Source organism: Phyllobates terribilis, unplaced genomic scaffold (assembly GCF_046119375.1).
Source record: "Phyllobates terribilis strain yellow unplaced genomic scaffold, ASM4611937v1 Scaffold_1__5_contigs__length_1240528914, whole genome shotgun sequence".
Lineage (NCBI taxonomy): Eukaryota > Metazoa > Chordata > Amphibia > Anura > Dendrobatidae > Phyllobates > Phyllobates terribilis.
The window spans coordinates 366,536,384-366,555,035 of record NW_027362761.1 but is presented as its reverse complement, the minus strand read 5'-3'; the positions used below and the strand labels follow the sequence as shown (position 1 = coordinate 366,555,035).

The 18,652-nt window shown below is 40.6% G+C and overlaps 2 protein-coding genes across 2 annotated transcripts in view; one reads left to right on the top strand and one right to left on the bottom strand.

The window, feature by feature from the left end:
* The window catches only part of RPL6 (ribosomal protein L6), a 566,325-nt gene that overhangs the window by 456,251 nt on the left and 91,422 nt on the right, over nt 1-18,652 (top strand). The window lies entirely within an intron of this gene.
* The window catches only part of PTPN11 (protein tyrosine phosphatase non-receptor type 11), a 90,521-nt gene continuing 85,248 nt past the window's right edge, over nt 13,380-18,652 (bottom strand). Inside the window, exon 16 of the mRNA XM_073676356.1 lies at nt 13,380-17,491. The gene's annotated coding sequence lies outside the window, so the exon portion shown is untranslated. The remainder of the gene's footprint in view (nt 17,492-18,652) is intronic.

Here is an 18,652-nt window from a genome sequence, read left to right as displayed (position 1 = left end):
ATAAACAACAGTGAAGCATCACTAAACTAGCAGTGCCTCTCAAGACCCACCCGTTCCTCTTCCCCCCACCCATAACAGCCCCAAGAACCATATGGCAAAAAACAAATTTTGTTACAAACCGTATACCATCATAAAGCTTATCCGACTGTTAAAGCATTACTAGTTTGATCCATGGGTACAGAGCTTAGTATCTGATAATCAGTAATTAGTTATACAGAACATGAGAGACCACAACATTTTAAATTCAAGTGATATTTAAAATAGACATAATATGATAACCATGAAACATATTCCATTTACCCCAGATTTTATCGAATTTACGTATAGCCTTCCGCTTTTTGTACACTCCCTCTTCTAATCTCAATAAAAGACGCATTCTATCCAAAAATTCCTGGAGCCTGAGAGGGGAGGGATCCAACCAATGTGCAGCTATAAGCTTTCTGACCTGGTATAGAGTCCTCTTAACAGCTATTATTTCATCCTCTTCACATCCTATTATTTCTACAAGGCCTAATACACACACTTTAGAATATAGGGGTAAATTACACTCAAACACATCATTAATGTATTGCACACACTCATTCCAGAATACAGCGACCCTTCTACACGTCCACATCATATGCATAAGATCTGCTCTTTCCTCTCCACATTTTGGACACGCATTGTCATTCCTTGCCCCAATGCGCTGTAGAAATTTGGGGGTTCTATATACCCTATGTAATAAATACAACTGTGAAAGTCTATGTGCCTCACATGTAGATAGAATCAGAACGCTCCCCACCACATCTTCCCACTCCTCTGAGGATATAGTACCAATGTCGCGTTCCCACCTCTCCTTAACATTTAAGGGTCTGTCCCACTGAAATTGCTGCATAAGTGTCCCGTAAATTCTGGAAATCAATCCCTTCCCACCTCTATGGCATAATAATGTGTTAAACAGTAGATGATGTTGGATTTTACTTTGCATATGTCGCGGCTGTATAAACCATGCATGCCTCAATTGGAGATAAAAATAAAAACTAGTTTGTGGAATACAATATTCTTCTTTTATCTGTTGGAACGATTTAAATATTTCCCCCTCTAATATTTGCGCTACATTAGTTATTCCCAATTTTTCCCATATTCCAAATCCTTTCAGTTTATGGATCTCTGGAAGGCCCGCATTATGCCACAGCGGAGTAAATGGGGTAAAGCCTTTTATTCCCAACAACAATTTGATTTTCTGCCACGTTTTCCCCATAAGTGTTAGGGTCGGGAGGTGTCTCCTAGCATCCCACCCCGAGATTCCTGTTTCTAGAAAGGAGGTAATTGGCAGATTGTGTGAGAGTAGACGTATCAGTTTATCTAGGTTCCCCTGGATTAACCAGAGCTGTTGCATTTGAGAAGCTAGAAAATATATCCATGGATTAGGTGCGGCTAGTCCCCCCTGATCTTTGGGCCTTTGAAGTGTATCCAAACTGATTCTGGCCACCCCTTTTTTCCAGATCAATTCCCGAAACAGTGCCTGAAATTTATAAAATATTCTCATGGGGATCCAAACCGGTGAATTATGAAGGATATATAATAATTGGGGCATTAACACCATTTTAATTAAGTTAGTTCGACCTACCATTGATAGGGGAAGTTTGCTCCAAGTATTGGCCTTTTGTTGAAATTTAGTAAGCAGTTCAAGTAAATTTAAAGAAATATAGTCTCCGATAGATGCGGTCACTCTAACTCCGAGATATTTAAATTCTCGCACCACCTTCAAGCAAGTACTCCCTACCCTAGTATTCTGAGACAAACCATCAACCGGCATAAGAACTGATTTGTCCCAATTAATCCGTAAGCCAGAATGATCTCCAAACTCCCTTATTAAATTCATAGCTGTCGTCAGAGATTGCTCCGTGTCACCCAAAAACAACAGAAGGTCGTCAGCATATAGGGCCACCCGCTCCTCCAGTGTTTTGTAGCGGAAACCCTGAATTTCACTGCTGGAACGAAGCTTAACAGCCAATGGCTCCACAGCCAGGGCGAACAGTAGGGGAGACAACGGGCAGCCTTGACGCGTGCCCCTGCCCATTTCGATGCTACCAGAAAGACTACCATTAATTCTAATCTGAGCTAGCGGATTGTTATATAGAAGCCGTACCCAGGCCCGAAATCCAGTACCGAACCCCATTTTTCGCAAAACAGCCCATAAATACTCCCATTCGACACTATCAAAAGCCTTAGCGGCATCAAGTGATAGTACTGCCCTACCACCCGTATTTTGTGACTGCATTTGTAGATTAAGAAAAAGCCGACGCAAGTTAATTGCCGTCGACTTGGCCGGTATAAACCCAGTTTGGTCTTCTGCAACCAGATGTGTAATAACCGCCACCAATCTGGTAGCCAAGACCTTAGCTAAAATTTTAACATCTACCGAGAGTAAGGATATTGGCCTATATGATTCGGGGTTTAGTGCATCCTTTCCAGGTTTTGGCAAAAGAACTATGTTAGCCTCCCTCATTGAAGTCGGCAAGGCCCCCCCCCTCCCTCGCTTCCTTAAACACTTCCAGTAACCTGGGAAGTAAAACCCCCCCAGCCTCCTTATAAATTTCCGCGGGGATCCCGTCAGCACCAGGGGCTTTGTTATTTTGAAAATCTTTTAAAGCTTCCTGCATCTCCTCCAGGGTGATTGGTGCATCTAGTTGTTCTCTCTGGCTATTTGTTAGGCATGGTATTTGCATATCATGAAGGTATAGATCTATGTCCCTTTGCGCCTTAGTCAGTTTGGAAGCGTATAATTGTCTGTAGAACTGAAAAAATTCTTCCATTATATCCTTTGAATCATTAATTACCACACCCTTAGTATCCCTGATAGCTGCAATCATAGGAGCCCCAGTTTGGGCCTTAGCTATAGTGGCCAGCAAGTGCCCTGCACTCTCTCCCTCCACATAAAACTGTTGTTTAAGAAAGAATCGTTTATGTTCTGCTTGTTTCAATATATTGTCATTTAGTGTATCCTGTGCCCGTATCCAGTGTTCCCTATTCTCTATGATTGGAGACTCAACATACCTCAGTTCCAATATGTCTACTTCCCTCCGCAACTCCTGAGTACGAGCCCTATTTTTGGATTTGATCACGGAAATTTCCTTAATCAGGATCCCCCTTAAGAACGCCTTCATGGCTTCCCATACCGTATCTAAAGGAGCAGAGCCTATATTGTCTCTACAGAAATGAGCCAATTTACCTGCTAAATCTAACTGTTCCCCGAATACGTCCAGCCAGTAGGGATTAAACCTCCACAGTGCCCTTCTGTTTATGATGCCAGGATCTATCCCCAGAACAACCAATAATGGTGAATGATCAGATAACAATCTTGTGCAGTATTCTACTTTAGTGACTAGAGGGACCAGATGACTATTTCCCAGAGCCAGATCAATTCTGGACAGAGAGGAATAGGATGCTGAATAACACGAATACTGTTTAACATTAGGGAAACGAACCCGCCACACATCCACCAGATTGATTTCCTGTAGGACCCTTGCCAACGATGTCTCTTGAGCAGCCCCTCCCTCCACATTACCCCTATACTTATCAAGCTCAGCGTGTAGATACATATTAAAATCACCGATAACTAACAGGGGTATGGTAGCAAATTCTGTTATCCACGGGAATAGTTGTCGCAGAGTCTGTATAGAGAAAGGTGGAGGAACATATAGAGCAATATCCCGATATTCCTTAAGATATTTAAGTGCCGCAAATCTTTTGTTGTGATCTCCCATACCTCTAATATTCCAGGATACTACATTAATCTGCTTAACCATGTTTTAACGATTGAAGATGAACTGTCACATGCCCCCCTCTGTACCCACACGTGTCTGATCATCAAGATTATGGTATTGTAATAATACACAGTCTGCACCAATCAAAGTAAATTCTGTTCTTTTACCCCCCCCTCACTACCTCATTTAACATCCCCCCCCCCTTGATCAAATGAATACCAACAGCCGTAACATGAAGAGTCTGGTGTTTAGCCTCATGCAGCCTAGTAGGCCTTAAGCACACGAGGCGCCGCAACATGAGTTGCATCAGAGACTCCCTCCTTTCCCCCCCACACAACGTTCCCAGAACATTCAAACGGCAGAGTGTCTTAACCCTGCCTATACATTGTAGGTGAAACCAGCACCTCAACAACTATATAAGTATATTGGCCTGCCCGAGGTATATATGAGAGCCAGGTTATGAACAGTATATAATAACTGTAAAATAATAATCATAACATTTATAAACAGAGATTCATTAGCCAACAGCGGAGTATTATGCACTAGAATTCAAATTTCTTGAATTATTATATTATAATCTGTCAAGAATCTTCTCAAAATTGGTGTCAGCCTGCCTGGATTTGTCTCTCTTTTAAGTCCATCCACTTTGCAGCCTCCTTTGGTGAATCAAAGAAATGAGTTTCACCCAGTGCGGTGACCCGCAGCCGTGCAGGATATAGCATTGCATAGGGTACTTGAAGTGCTCTCAGTCTGCGCTTGATATCTTGAAATTGGGCGCGTCTCCTTTGAACCTCCACAGAAAAATCAGGATAGGACACTCACGCCCCCTCTATACATAAGTCATTAGCAGACCGCGCCAATTGTAGGATTTTATCTCTGTCACGAAAATGCAGCATTTTGATTAGAACTGTACGCAGCATTGCCCCAGGCGGCGGAGGTCTGGTGGGGACCCTGTGTGCCCTCTCAATAGCGAACATTCTAGAGAATTTATCCTTTCCAAAGGATTGCAGCAGCCATTTCTCAAAAAAGTCCACCACCTCCCTGCCCTCCGCCTTCTCAGGCACACCCACAATACGCACGTTATTTCTTCTCAGACGATTTTCAAGATCATCCGCTTTATTGAGTAAATAGTTAATAGAGTCAGTAGCTGTTTTAAGCGTTTAAGTCATAGGAGACACAGTATCCTCCAAATCCCCCACTCTGCCTTCTGTTGCAGTGAGGCGCTCCCTCATTTTCTGCATGTCATGTGGCGTATATGAGATATGTCCACTTTCACAGACCCTATGTGTTCAGTAAGATCTGCCTTACTATGTGAGATGGCCAGCAGCACGTCTTTTAAAGTAGGCTCATCATCCTTGGCCAGTGAGTCAGCACCACTGGTAACCTGAGCCTCTCTGCTGGGGGGAGTTGTTGTTTTAGCAGCCTGCACATTCCTCTCATGTACTCCCCCGCTGCCCTCTCCACATCTCCTTCAGTTACCGTGCTCTTCAATGTCTGCACATTCCGGTCGGGTGTAAGCTCCTCAGCTCCTCCGCCATGCGCATATTTGGAGAGCCTGTTCACCACCTCCATGCGCTTCTCCCGCTGTCTTGGAGTTTCAGCTCCCGCCTCAGAGGCCAAGGCTCCATTTTGGCCCTCGTGCTGTGATGAGCCAGCCGCCTGCCTCTGCTTGCTATCTCGCCGGGTAATCCCGTTCTGCACCACCGACTGCTCCCCCGCACTCCTGAGACCCCAGGCCACCTGGTGAGATCTTTTAGAAGCAATGATTCCCTCGGGCAGGAAGGATTATAGGACAGGGTTATAGGAGCTCTTCTGCCTCACGTCTTCTCACATGCCCGGCCAGGCCACGCCCCCCCGGAAACGCTGCAATTCTAACGAGACAGCTAGTGTCTGATATAATTCCCTTCTAGGATGAAGGGAGTATGCTCAAGCTGTTAGTTTACCAGTTTCTTTCAACAATTTAAAGAGAATATATAAAAATGACCATCTCAGGAAAAGGTAATATTAGGCTTTATTACATCAATTATATTTTTTTCAGCCAGACCAGTTGTCATTTTTAAATAGGCATTCAAAGCTAGATAACTTTCTTGTTGATTGAATATGCTGACATGACAGTTGACCATTGGTTATTTTCTCAATAGCAAAGTAGGAAACAAGACTACTTAACACACCTTTATTTGAAAAGCACTTAAAGTTAAAGGGGTGGTTGTCCACTAATAGGACAACCCCTTCTCATACCACCGATAAAATAAAAAAAGCTTATACTCCCCTCCAGTGCTGGCACCGTTCCAGCGGTGTCGCCACTCACTCTTACCGGGACCCTTGTGCGGTGTTGTGACACATGACTTCGGTGCCCAAACATCGCTGGCGTCACTGTCCCCGCCTCCTGTCGAATTGAACATGAAGAGGAAGTCCGGCTGCAGCTGATCTCTTCATGTTCATGTTCAATTCGTACGAAGGCGGAGACAGAGACACCAGCGCTGATTGAGCGCCGGACTCACTTGTCACAACACCACACGAGAGACCCGGGGAGAGCGAGTGCAGACACCGCTGGAATGGCGCCGGCATGGGAGGGTGAGTATAAGCTTTGTTATTTTATTGGGGCCAAAGAGGAAGGATGAAAATGGGTTGTCCAAATGTCCAAATAGTGGACAACCCCTTTAAACTAACCAAGTATAGAAATATACCTTGAGTGTGCTTGAGGATTACCGTTAAGAAACACAAACAGGTTAAGTATTGAGAATTTCTAAAACATTGCAAATGTTATTAAATTGTTGTCAATGACACACTTTTTTACTCTAATAAAGGGAAATCTTTAAAACATGACAAGTTGTAGGCACTTAAGAACTGAATTTCATTAACCCTTAGTAATTTGCTGATCTTAAAGATGACTGATCACCTCCGAGAAAACTTATAAATAGGAAAAATAAAGATAGCTTAAATCAGGGCTCTGTGCTGTCTCACTATTTGACAGCATTGTGAGACTTACTCCCTCTTAACTGGGAGATACCAGTGTGTGGGGGGGGGGGGGACAGGCAGCATGTAAGCAGGGGAGATACTGTTTTCTTCACACACGGATGAGGCATATCCTCAAACTGGATGTAGTTTGATAATAAGAGATGCAAGATGGAATCTGCATGTGTAAAGAGTGTAGCAAGAGACTCCTATTAACCCTTTATAAGGCAGCCAATTACACTTTTGCAAATTAACTCTTTACAAGCTGCTGTATCCTCCTCCTTTATATTAGCTATATCTCATTGCAGGGATATCTCATTGCTTGTCTGATTGATATCTACTATATAATCGGCTTATCCCGTCTGTCTGTCCGTCCAGGAAATCCCGCGTCGCTGATTGGTCCGGCCGCGGCCAATCAGTGACGCAGGATTTCAGAACAAGATGGCGGCCGTTAGCGTCTCATCTGCCGCACGGAGGTCGGCGGCGATGCAGCAGAAGTACCCCGACCGGCGGACTAGGCGGCGCTGCTCCCATGTCCTCCCTTCACACTTGTCGTCGGGAGATCAGCAGACCTAGCCGCTGATCTCCCGACGGTAGCCGCATGGAGGTCAGCGGCGATGCAGCCGGCCGCGACCAATCAGCGATATTGGCGCCAAATTTAAACACCGCTGGCTGTGCGTGGTCAGCGATGTTGTCACAAGCAGTATTGACAACATGACGTAATTACAAAATTCATTAGGGGCCCCGGGGGGATACATTGGGGGGTTAATTTAAAGTAGTGCACAACCCATTTAAACACTGCTTCGCTGATTAGTCGTGCCCGGTCGGCCGCATACATATTCTAGAATACCCGATGCGTTAGAATCGGGCCACCATCTAGTGTAAAATAAATATATCACTAGACACAACACAATAATTAGTTTGAGGTAAAGTTTAGATTTCTGGTTGGAAGAAAGTAAATCAAGGAAAAGCAATTCAGGCAAAAGCTTAACCCTCAACTGGTGAGGTGGGGTTTGCCACACCCCAGGGAATTTTTGTTCGGCTGCCAATCATTGAAAAATGCTGGTATGAGGATACGTGTCTCACTAGCTTCCATCCATTTGTGGGTGTCAAAAATTTGTTATACTCATGTGTAATCAATCGCCAAAAAGAAAATGATTAAAACAAATGTGATCTTTGCATTTTCTATAAAAATAAGAGATTTCTAAACACTGGGGTATAGGAAACCCCACGGTTGCGTGACAAAACCCCCACCTCACCAGTTGAGGGTTAAGTGAATTCTACCATCATATTCCATGGATCAGCGAGTTGAAAAAACAGGCCAAATTTTCCCAGATTTGAACACAAGACTACACTTTACCATTCAGATGATGTATAGAATCAGTTTCCTCCTCACATTCGGCATCTCTCAGAGAAGAGAATCTCCTTTGATTTTGCACTTACTCTGGAAAAGAGAAGGCAAAACCTGTGTTCCTCTAATACTTAAGGAAATCATATGATTTAGTAATGAAATTATAAGATTTTTCTCAAATAATTGCCATCTACTACCAGGTTTTATGGGTTTTTTTTCTCATAACCAATAGGGCTTTTTTTTACAGTTTTTCAGATGTGTTTTTGATCTTGCTACAGAGATAAACAAATACAAGTGTCCATGAAGCAGAGTGCGATTAGACCTTAAAAATTTGAAAAATCACAGACATCATTATTTCTATAAGTAAACTATTCTTTAATGTCACATTGTTTGACAATTGTACATGGATTACATAATAGATGTGGTCAAAAAAGCAATAATTTTTCATCTTTTTCCTGTTTTAACAGTAAATGTAATAAACACGGAGCTTGTCATTATTAACATTTACACAATTCACATCAGATTGATGACATCTCAAATGTATTCCTTTTAAAGGATAGCAGTTATCAATATTACAATTCAACTAATACTCTGGTACAATACTTCATAAGTCATAAAAAAAAATCTTAAAAGTTGGTGTATATATATATATATATATATATATATATATATATTTATATTTCATCTGTCATTCTTTGTGACAGACAACTTTCGTTGTTTGCTAGAGACAGGGTAAACAGATGTGGCATTTGTATATGCTTATTTTCTATGACTGAATGAACCATCTGGGCATATACCTAAGATGCCAAAGTATGAAACATTTCAGTTTGACACATATTGAGAGAAAGATCATGAATTAAACTCTAGTAAAACAAAAATCATTCTTCAGAGCCAAAACCATCTGCTAAACTCTTGTATGATACCTTACACTGTCTTTGAAGAGAAGAGACTACAATAAAGAATATGCGGCTATTGCACCACAATGTCCACGTGAGGTTTTTGGGGCTTTAGAAACTGGACAAAGACATTAGAGGCACAAAAACTAATGGATTGAACATTATTCTTCGTTATCTGTTAAGAGTAAGAGCAAGTTTCTTATATCTAGTAAAATATAGTTTCAAGTAAAGATCAGTGTCTGGAAGGATTCCCGCCTCCATTTCTAAGCTCACATCAATAGCATACATACAGAGATGCTGGAGGCTCAGCCTACAGAAGTATGGTCAATCTGTAAAGATGAAGTGCTTTTCCGTTAGTTCTTCCTTCATTGCCTTACATTTCTTAAGGTTTTATAGTTTTTAGTAACAGAACTGTGTAGGTAGACCTCAACCCAGTGCACAGATCTGTGCTCATCGGATATCAAGACTAGCAATAAAAAATAACAAAATTTAAGTTTTAAGGCAACATTCAGTAAAAAATAATGCTGTCAGAAACACTTGAGAGGACAATATGAGATTAGCCTGATCTAGTAAGAATCGGCTATAAAGAGCTCAAGCGTTCTTTAAAACATTTATGGTCCAAGATCATAGACATTATCAATGTGATCTTTTGAAAGTTATATATGAAGAATCAGAAGCTCAAATTAATCAGTTTTCCCATTCAAATCAAGTTTTGAGTATCGCAACATGAAAATTGTTCATTAGGATCTAAGGAATCTTAACAGGTGTTTTCAGTCTCAATTTCCAAGTTTTAAAAACCATATTTTGTGCCTGTAAAATACCAGCCTAATGTCCCCACCATGTTTTTTTTTCTCCAGCTTCTTACCACTTCTCTCGTCCCATTTGTTAGCGAGCTGCTTTTGCAATTTCCACAGCTTTCGAATGTGCATAATTCAACTTTTTTCTTCCAATCATCTCAACACGTAAATACTCAATACATATTCAATTTTTTTCAGCACCTGTAGCAAAGTGTTGCGTGAGCATAAATTGCTCTACTATATGCATTATCTAACCATGAAAAGGTAACCTTAGCAATTACACATAGTACGACAGCTTGAGGTCATCGGAGGAGGAGGAGCAAATGAGAGTCATTCCACAAATGTAAAGAAAAGTGTACTTTTTGCTTTAAAAGGGAACCAGTCACATTAGATAATGCAATTAACCTGCAGATAAGGGGTTAACCTGCAGGTTAATCTGAGGAACTTGTCACATTGGATAACGCAATCAACCTGCATATGTGGCATTAACCTGCAGATTACTAGTGTTAATTAAGGTGCCCGGCCACTGTACTGAAAGTGTTTCACGCAGGAGAAAATTAACTTTAAATTAGCTGCCGGTTTTCAGTCATAGAGGCATGGCGGCACTGCTACAGTCAAGCAGCACTGACTGACAGCTCGCCGTGAATAGATGTAGTGCAGGGCCGGCTGTCACTCATAGTGCTAGGGTGTGCTTACAGTCGCAACTCACTGTGTAGTGAACGGTGACCAAAGTCGGGCCGACACACCTGTATGACTGAAAGCCAGCGGCTCCCGGGAGGAATAAATTTCATTTGCTAAACGGGGGCCGCAGTTTAAGTACAGCAGCCAGGAACCTTTTTAACTTTTTCCTGCTATTAACCTGCAGATTAACCCTATATTGGCAGGTCAAGAGTGTTAGTCAATGTAACAGGTTCCCTTTAACTTTCCAAAGTGTTGAACACAATCCGCACATGAATGTAAATGATATTTATAGATGTGCAATGCAGGTCACTTAAAATGTATCATATCATGGGAAAACCTAAAACTGTTCAACCCAGCCATACCTCCAAAACTGCCCACAGCATAATATGAACAAAAATGTGACAGATTTTAATTCAGAAGTAATTTCTGTACAATAAAACATTTTCTTCCCAGATTCTGCCTGACAAGCTATTATCTTGTAGGGCATCTTGGCCAACTGAGACAGCAATTACCCTGTACCATGTTCAGATTAAAAATGTTTTTTAGTAAAGGGGCATTTTCTTTTGCCACTCTCAATTTAAGAGTCAAAGTTCATTTCTATCTCATTTTCTAAATGGATTCCTGTGCTAGATATGGTATGAGTGATCACCTACAAACCATGCTCCTATTATACTACAACAGAAAAAAAACACAAGAAATCCAGGATCCACGGTAAACTGGAAGCTCCAACAGCGAGTTGTAGATGACCACACATATGCTGCTCGTCTTGGAATTCAAGACCAACCCAGTATATAGGTATTCCCATAGATCTGAAGCTTCAATCATGGAACCGATTTGTGACTACATTGCTGTAAAACAAATATTCTGTCTGTAATACTACTTAAGGTGATGGCTGATTATATTGCCTTAAGGATAACACTTTCAGCTGTAATTATCTTTGTGATTTGATAGAAATAGACTTGACAATCCAAGTCAATAAATGCCATTCCTGACAGCTTTCACTAGCCCAAAGAACTGTGAAATTAGAGACTCAGGTATATAAGTAATAGCAAAAATTAAGTGTACTGTGGTTGGTCATGACAACAAGGGAATGTGAACAGACCTGAATGTTTTTTGAGGTTAACGTCTTTCAAGAATGGTAAGTACTTTTACTGTATGCCATCCTACTAATACACTAGGCTACTTTCTTATAAAAAAAAAGCTAACCTCCCAGTGAGGGTCATTTCTTGGGTTGCCCATCAATGGTGAAATATCTTGGACTATAAGTTGATGACAACTTCCCACAGGTCTCATTATGAGAAGCCTAATTCTCATCTGCCACACTGGACACCATTCATGAAAAGTAAACCATTAATCTTTGATCCTCTGGGGGGAATTTCAAAGCCACGTGACTATCTGGACCAAACAACTGGTGTCTGTGTAAAGAAAAAAAAAAAACAGAGGAAGCAATCACTAGTCACCTGAAGGAATATGTCATGGAGGTAGCAGCCATACAAATGTAGTAAAAAACATACTATCTATACCGCATTTTGTGGGGGCATGGTATTAGTCAATGCAGTCAGTGACTGATATAAATATATCATTTTCTATTCTGTGATATCACTGTTTAAGTCACTGCCATCACATTATAACACAGATGCTGGACAAACCCTGACTAGAACAGTCTATTTAATGAATTTTGTATTCACATAGAGCCCGCTTCTTAAAGGGGCTCTATGTGAATCCAAAAAAATATAAAAGGAAATAAAATATTATAAATAAACTTCTAAATACCCTTAAGTAGCAAATTGTCTAGGTAATCACTGTAGTGCCTTAAAATGGTTACCATCTTTTTAAAATGACAAAAAATATGTCCTAAAATATTAATACAACAACGCCTGTGAGGATGTGCAGTACTGAGCTCCTCTCCTCCCTTCATGTTTATGAAGATGCACCCCCAGTCAATACCCTAATCCAATACGGGAAATACTAGGGGTGCTGATGTACGGTAGACAGCAGAATAAGCAGTCTTTTCTATGTCTCTGAGCAGCAGCTTGATAGTACATGAGACTGGATATCTCCAGGTCACAGCAGTAGAACTTCCTACTGCACATGCGCACAAGAACCGGGCCTATTAACATTCTAGGAAAGGATTCTGTCATTGTAACAAGATGGCAGCTGTGTTAAATGTATTACAGTAACAAATTCCAGTTTTGGAGTTTATCTATAATTACGGTACATTTTCATTCTTTAATTTTTTATACTATTCCTGGAAATCCCCTTTAAAGGGAACCTGTCATCACGATTTAGTATGTTAAAATAAAGGTATGGTCATCATGGCACTTTTATACTGATTTATTAGATACCTGTAGGGAAGAAATCCACATCCTGGTTCTTGTTTAATTTGCATTAGAAGTTTTGGTGCAATATCCTGTTCATGCATAGGGGCGGGACTGTGGGCAGGGTTTTCGGCTCAGCAGCGGCCCCTCTGCGTTTGTACGAGCCTCCTATTTTAAAGTTAGAGCTAGGGCCATCCTTGCTGCTGGTGGAGCTTGCGCACATTAATCTCCCAGTGGTCTTCAGCACAATGGCGCCAGGGGGTGGCGCATGCGCAGACTGACATCCGAATATCTTCAACAAAATGATGTCGTGTAGGCGCATGCGCAGATTGAGATCTCGACTCGTCATTGAGCCAAGGTCTGAATCTGTGCATGTGCCGCACCTGGCACTATTTTTCTGAAAATCACTGGGAGATATATGTGCGCAAGTACCACCAGTGGCAAGGGGCGACAAGGGCGACGCTATCCCAAACTTTAAAATAGGAAACTCGTACAATAGGAAACTCGCAGAGGGCCCGCGCTGAGCCAAAAACCCTACCCACAGTCCTGCCCCGATGCGCGAAGCGGATATTGCACCAAAACTTCTAAAGTGAATTAAACAAGAACCAGGATGCAGATTTCTTACCTACAGGTATCTATTAAATCAGTATAAAAGCGCCACTATGACCATACCTTTATTTTAACATAGTAAATCATGATGACAGTTTCCCTTTAAGGCATTTTATAGATGACTACTGGAGTTCCACGGATGGTTATATAACAGCCCAAAGGCACAAAAGCTTAAGCAGAAGAGATTTAGAAGTACAAGGTCTACCAAGCTTTCATTTTCAGAAATCCTGCAAATAACAAGGTCTCATTTTCTGAAAGAATTTAAAGACACAGCTAGCTGATGCTAAAACTTGAAAGTACTTTTCATTAATGTAAGTGAAATAGATACATAATACTGTCTGGAAATCAGCTTACTATGTGCCATTAATCTACCAACTCGTGAAACCCTTTATAGAAAAGAGAACTGTCACCTTTAAAATCAATGCATGACATACTGTACTACAGGCGTCTACTGGTTTATTTCAAGTTATAGTCCATATATTGGACAACAGAAAAATGATAGGAAAAAAAGCAAAAAAAAAAAAATATCACCAAGTGTACTTTAGATTATGAAGAATAGAGGCAACTAGATACCAATTTAGGATTAGAAAGGCAAATATTTACTCACATCTCATTGCATCCATTTCTAGGAAAACACCTACACAGAGTTTGCTCTGGTGGTATACATTTCTAAGAGTATAGTCATTACATTAGGCCGTATACAGTCACTTGATATAAAAGAAGAAAGAAAAGAAATCCAACAACACATCTAAGACAGTGGATGACACTATGGGACCTCAGCAAAGATGCTCAGTATGTGGTCACTGACACTGTCAAATAATTCTAGTAGTAACCAGCATAAAGCTGTAGACTACAATACAGACGAGAACCATCATCAGTACCGGGTAAGTAGCATAATCTCTGTATAAAGCTTCTCAACTTCTGTATATGTCAAGTACAAGATGATGATACAAGGTGATCCTGCCCTTCAGTTTTTGGCATGTGCTGTTCACTGAAAGCCACATGTGACAAAGAATACATTCACCATAAGGTAATACATTGTGTGTAGAACTCTCCACTAGCCCCGGTCATTCATGTATATGTAGAACCGCCATTTACCAGAATGCTCAAGACGCAGAACAGACTCCATTGGTACTGTTACCTTCAAAACAATCTTTTTTTTCTTTTAGTACAAAATATAGCAAGTTGCTAGCATAAAATATTGATACCTATATATGACATAATAGTAAAAAGTCATACACACTTTTATACTTTTCACCATCTTATTTTGAGGTTTTGGTCATAAAAATAAAAAACAAAACAAATGCAGTACCAAAAATGAAAAAAAAAAAATAGCTGCAGTAAAATTATAAATATACGCTAAAAGTGTACTAGACAACTTGGTACTAGTAATAAGCACACGTGCTCGTTACTCGAGTTTGCCTAGGGTGCTTGGGTATGCATGGAGTATAGAAGGTGCTTGAGTGACAGGTTTGAGTCCCCACGGCCGCATGTTTCGCGGCTGTTAGACAACCACAAAACATGCGGAGATTGCCCATGTTTGTCAGGCAATCCCCACATGTTTTGTGACTGTCTAACAGCCGCAAAACATGCGGCCGCTGGGACGTGAACATCTCACTCAAGCAGCCGTGATGCTCGGTGCAGAGCTGAGCACCCTAGGGCAAACTCGAGTAACGAGCACTAGTGCTCATCACTACTTGGTACCCTAAAAGCCAACTTGTCCCCCCGCCCCCATATCCACTTAGACAAGCCAACTAGTCTTCTATTTCTACTGGACTTCAAGAGGCTGTGTGATGTCATTAAAAGGTTAACGCATAGATCACCCACTCTTCATTTTCTACAATAGTTATTCACAGCGAGCATACCTTCCTTTGACAAATCATCCCAGTGCATGAAAAGCAATGGAATTCATTTTTGGCAAAACACGATTTAAAAGCAACCTACTAGTGGTCCGGGAAGTCGGACAACTTAACATTGCAAAAACCTCCGTAAAACGTGAGAAAGCCGATCTACTACTCTGCTGTAGTATGATGCTTCAAATAATATTAAAAATATAGTGCTTTTCTATGCTTGTTTATTAGCAGTTCTAGCTAGAAAAATGGTTTGGCATTTTGGGATCACATATGATTTTGGCTAAATAAGTCAATTAATAGTCCCCATCCCATTACGCCCAGTGGTAATACAGAGTTTGTCAAATATGCCGTTGTGGGCATTTGTAGTAACTGTATTATGACAAAAAGCTACAAAATATGCCCACTACTTATTAGATGTGGCAATGCTTTCCCCTATGGGGGGCTCACCGTTCTGATAACTAATGTATACTCATTTTCTTCCCAAAATAAGCATAAAAAGACAGCTTAAAGGAAAGCATCCATCAATTTAATAGAAACTAGTGACACCACCTGTACTGTGCACCTTATAAAGTAGGCATTTTACTAACAAGCAGATAAAAAAGTTCCTGCATCATGAAATGGTTAAATCCTCTTAAATGAAAAGTAACAAAGGCCTTTCCAACATTCAGTAAAATAGTTATGGCTTAAATTGTGTGAATATACATGTAATCTGCACTGCTACATCAGGAATGAGATTGCATAAGTGTATACAATACAAAGGACATTAGTATAGTCTGCAGATGAAGAATTAATCAACCATTTGCACAGTTATTGGACTAAGCTAGCGACATCGAGCCCAACAGATGGTTGATATTTTGGGAGTCCAAGTAAGACCGTTTGCTTGGCATTGGCGAACCAGTTACAGAACGTGAACTTGAGCAAGACATGTAGGATACTGGGCTCATGCCCCATAGGCTGCCTGCAAGCATCATCAGTCCAAAAAGCAAAGCAAAAAAGGCAAAATGGCAACAAAAGCAGCAATGGCTGAAAAAGAGAGAGTGTTCTGTGAATTGGTTAAATAACAAGGTTTTTACATTATGACCAATGGGACATACCATGATGTGATGAAAAGGGCCTATGTATATGACATTTTCTAAAAAAAAAAGTGAATGCAGGCATCTTTAGCAAACACCTTAAAATAAAGAAAAGTTGGAACACAATGAAGCACCCGTAGAAAGAAAAATTATTTGAAAAAGTGCAATATCCATTATGTTGAGCCACAGTATGGAGGGACGAGACTAGGCCTCGCTTAAATGCTTTCTGACTGAAGGTAGACTGTGACGGTAAAGGCACTTTAAGGAAATGGTTAATGAAGGATCTGCCATGGGAAAGTATGAGAAGCGGCCATTGCTACTGAAAACACTGCGCAATGAGGCATTTTACAGGAAACCAGGATTTAAGTAATGGGCGACACAAGGCCTTCTTCCCCACTGGTTAGTCAATCAGATGTGAGATAGATGGGCATGACTGCCTTGCCAGTCTCAGAATGCAAAACAGGTTTCGACCATCTGTAGAGTGCATGTCAATGCTTTCATTGTATCTCTACACCTGGCATACCCGCGCTGTGATGGAGACATGTCATCGGGATACATTGGCATCAGTTACATCCTAATGCCTACGTTACAGTTGGCACCAATCAGAAACATTTTGCCCATACAATACTCCTATCGGGCTCCTTGATCTAAGAAAGTCTTTCTTAAGTCAAGACAGAAAAGGAAAGCACCATTATCTTGTGTGATTGCTAAGAGTGTAGATATTCACATTTAAAGCATGTCCACGTTAAGCTAAGGATCCACATGAAGGGCTACAAAGTTATGGAGTCAAAAAGTGTAAATGGGCAATGGCCATGGACACAGTCCAGACAGTGGAGAGAAACTGTTCCCATGCTAATGTAGGCATTCTCCTCATTAGTACAGGTTGCCAATGTATAAGGTGCACCAAATGTGCCATTAGACACTCTGAACACTGGGGACGCTCTAAGGGAAGAAAGAATGGATCAGTTTCATGACCCTTCCAATAAGCTGTACAGGATAAAGTGGTAGAGATAAAGATGCTTCATTGTGAAGAGTGAACCAGTTCTTAACATTTGCGATACAGAAAGGACTAAGGTTTTCCAAAAGTTCTTGAATATTTTGTAAATTTAGCTGTGCAGGAATTTCACATCAATTCTTTAAGTGGGCAAAGCCAGATCATATTTGTCCCCATCCTTCTTCACATTCTTTGCCTTTTCTCAAAATTAGATTCTGTAAGGAATAAAGAAAGTAAATTAACCCCACAAGCACAACAGATACAAATACTTTTCTGCATTTCGATATCGTAAAGCCGATTGATTGGGCACAAATAGAACATTGGAAGATCTGGAAAATGAGATTAAAAAGGGTCAAAACTAAATATGCAATTTATTTTTAACTCAACTTGTACCCTCTGTTTAGTGTTGAAAAATTATGGAATGCAAAACACAAAAAAATAAATGCGCAAACAAATAGAATATATTACTTATCAAGCACATCTAAAATATTAGATTCTGTATAAAATATACAGAAAATTATTTTTTTATATTATAATATTTCAGTTTCTATGATCCCAAAACAATGAATTTTAAACAAACCCATCAATCAAGATGTGACTGAAGTGTAGATGTACAGCTTTAATTTAATTCAAGGAGTTTACCAAGAATAACTCTATTAACAGATTAGAGATGACAGCCATTTATTTTTATTTATTTTTTTACATAAGAGTAATTGGACAAAAAAAAAAAATCTGTTTCATGGTCCTGTGAGGCCCATTACTTCATTGTTTCAGTGCAAATTAAGGATTGAAGGTAATAGAGTTAACTCCAAATGTTCAATTCGCATTAAGTAGCTATTCATGGGAACAAAATGAAGCTCAAAAAGGTGTGAAATCCCTGGAATAGTAAGGGCTCATTCAGAGGTCTGATATTCACGTACGAGTGCCATTTGTGGTTTTCACGGATAGCTGTTGTACACATGATAATCTATGGGGCCATTCACATGGCCGATGATATTTTTCTCGGACTGAGTGGTCCACGGAAAATATCCGATTTAGATCTGAGGGTTGGATCAAAATTGGCAATGCAAGTCAATGAGCCTCTGGAAAAAAAATCGAAGTGCATGAAGATAACATCCGAGTGCTGTTGGGATTTTCATGGACTGTCAAAATAGAGAAGGTGGAGAAACTTTTCTTTTTCTTTTAATTTCTCTACGTACGAGAAAATCGAATGACACTCATACCACTCTCTGATTAAACTCTGATCAGAATAAATCGGACCACTTTTCTCATACGTAGAAAAACATGTCTGAATGAGCCCTAAGGGTCTGTTCACACCAACAGACGGCACAGTACAAACGCTGACTGGTAAATTTTTACCAAATCGGCAATTGTTT